This window comes from Engraulis encrasicolus, chromosome 23 (assembly GCF_034702125.1).
Source record: "Engraulis encrasicolus isolate BLACKSEA-1 chromosome 23, IST_EnEncr_1.0, whole genome shotgun sequence".
Lineage (NCBI taxonomy): Eukaryota > Metazoa > Chordata > Actinopteri > Clupeiformes > Engraulidae > Engraulis > Engraulis encrasicolus.
Genome location: NC_085879.1, coordinates 47,903,838 through 47,906,337, shown reverse-complemented (window position 1 = coordinate 47,906,337; position 2,500 = coordinate 47,903,838). Strand labels below are relative to the sequence as shown.

The 2,500-nt window shown below is 39.8% G+C and overlaps 1 protein-coding gene across 1 annotated transcript in view; it reads right to left on the bottom strand.

Moving 5' to 3' along the window:
- igdcc3 (immunoglobulin superfamily, DCC subclass, member 3) overlaps nucleotides 1-2,500 on the bottom strand; it is a 176,633-nt gene that overhangs the window by 51,265 nt on the left and 122,868 nt on the right. The window lies entirely within an intron of this gene.

The following is a 2,500-nucleotide window of genomic DNA, read 5'->3' as shown; positions in this document are numbered from 1 at the left end:
AAAAATGCAAATATCGTCCCGATACCGATATATATATATCGGTCTACCCTTAGTTTATATAATTTCCAAAAAGATATTAAATTCATGACTCAAGCTTGAAGCTACTGTGCGGCGTGATCTCCCTTAAAGGGGTATGCCACTATTTTGGGGCTTAATACAGTTAAAATCGTTGGCTGGGGTTTATAATGGTGGTAAAGTGTCTTATTTTTCATGTTAAGCGTTGTCTTGCTTTAAGACAAGTTAAAAGAGGGAATATGTCGCTAAGATAGTGAAAGTCAATGGATCCGTGTAGCATTGTAGCATTAATCCCCAAAATAGTGGCATACCCCTTTAATGCTAGGGCTGCCTTGATCCAGGCAGTCGTAGCAGAAGATAGTGGGGCATCAGGACCGTAACTACTGTACCATTGAGGACACAGAGGTCATGTCTCAGTAGTTTGTTTCAGTAATGTAAAATGGGTAACACTTTCTATGAAGCCCATATCTACTGTATAGTGCATTATGAGCACATTTATAACAACGTATAATGCGCATCATAATCATAGTACATTATGACTACACTCATAACACTTCATGATGGAGTATATCAACAGTCATGAATAACTATAAATCCTGCTTATAATGCATTATAAATCTTAGGATGTTTTGAGTGCTCGTGAATGGTTACAAACTGCAGGCAGTGAAGGGGCTTAAAATGCATTATAACTGTCATGATGCACTATGACTAATTATGATACACATTATAAGTTGTTATAAAAGCGGACGGAACCTCTCTCTCTCTACTCTCTCTGCCCTCGCCATGTAAGTCCAAGTGTGTTCTATTCATTTCAATGATGAATATGGACTGTATAAAAGGGGGAGGCCCCTACAACCACAATGATCACAAAAGTAAATGGATGTTAGTGAGGCTCCCTCCCACTGTTAAGTCTACAGTGAATACACAGTAAAAAATGCAGTGTTAATTCAACACTTAGAGAGTACTCTTGGACTCAAGAAGGTGTTACATCGACTCTCAAAGAGTTGAATTGACATTGCATTTTTTGTTGAGTACCTTCTGCTAAAATACGTTGTCACACTATATCAATAAATACATATATTTCTTGTTTCACTACATGAACATGCCAGTTATATAATATAACTCACATTGTATAATTGGGAAACACTGCTCTAGGGAATGAAAACATTAATCTTGTCCTAAATAACAGTATGTTTTGTTTGTTTTGATAAAAGTGTCATCTAAATTACGGTGCAGCAAGTTAACATGCGACAACCCATACAGTATAGCCTATGGCAGTGTTTTAATAGGCAAGGCACCCTTTCAGTTCATGAAAAATTTCAAGGCACCCCAAACCAACAAGCCGTAACATGGCATCGCATCCGATACCACAAAAGCATAGAAAAGTAACACATTTGGAGCCGTCACACAACCTACGTTCGAAGTTGCAGCTGACTGGGATGACCTATATTTACTTTATTGTGTGTAAATGGCAGATGAAAGATTCCACTGACTAGCATTAACTTACCAATTTAGACAAATATGTATTATATTACATAATTTATTTATCAGCCACATTTCCGCGGCACCCCTGAGGGGGGCCTGCGGCACCCCAGGGTGCCCCGGCACCCCTGTTGAGAAACACAAGCCTACGGTCAGCATTGCCCAGGTTCAAGTCTCCCTTTTCTTTACTTTCTCTGTCTTCACTGATGTTTTTTGAACAGGCTAAAAAGCCTTGATTCAAATATTTACAACATATCAGCAAACTTCTGGCGCATTGAAACTATGTAAATGTAAAATGTTGCCATGACGATTCTGGCTGCTCTTGTCTGTGTTGTCACTATTCTGACTGCTCATCTGCCGTTTCTATGGAGACATTTATGTCACACACACAGAATTGACGCATGCCTACAGCAAATAGATGTATTCCTACAGACAAACAAAAAAGAGTCCCCATAGTCAATTATAAGCTTACACTAGTTGTAGCTTCACTTGGGGACTATTTCGAAGGCTGAAAGCAAAAGCCCAACTGCAAAACTCAAACTCCAATTGTCATTGTGACTCAGCATTTCGCAGGACACAAGAGCACACTAAACACTGCACACAACGAAATTGCATTTGTGGCTCACACCTGCAAGGGGGAAGCCCCCAATGGTGCTTAGAAAATATGAGTTTAGGCCAGTTTCAATGAGCAGCATAGTTGCAGTGCCTTTTTGACAATTTCCTGCACAGTGTCCCTTTAAATAAACCTTACATTCTACTCTCTCTGTATTGTCAGATATGCCTTTGTCCTGCACCTGGCCTCTGTGAGGTGGGATACGCATACTTTTACCAGTGTTGCCTGAGTGGGCTGCTTAGGATGGCCGTCTGTGGGTAAAAATGGCATTTAGCAGGAAAAAACACCCAATTATGTCAATAGAAATCAATAGAATTAAATGGACTAAATGGACTGCATTTATATAGCGCCTTTCCACTCCTTCGAGCACTCAAAGCGCTTTACATTGTA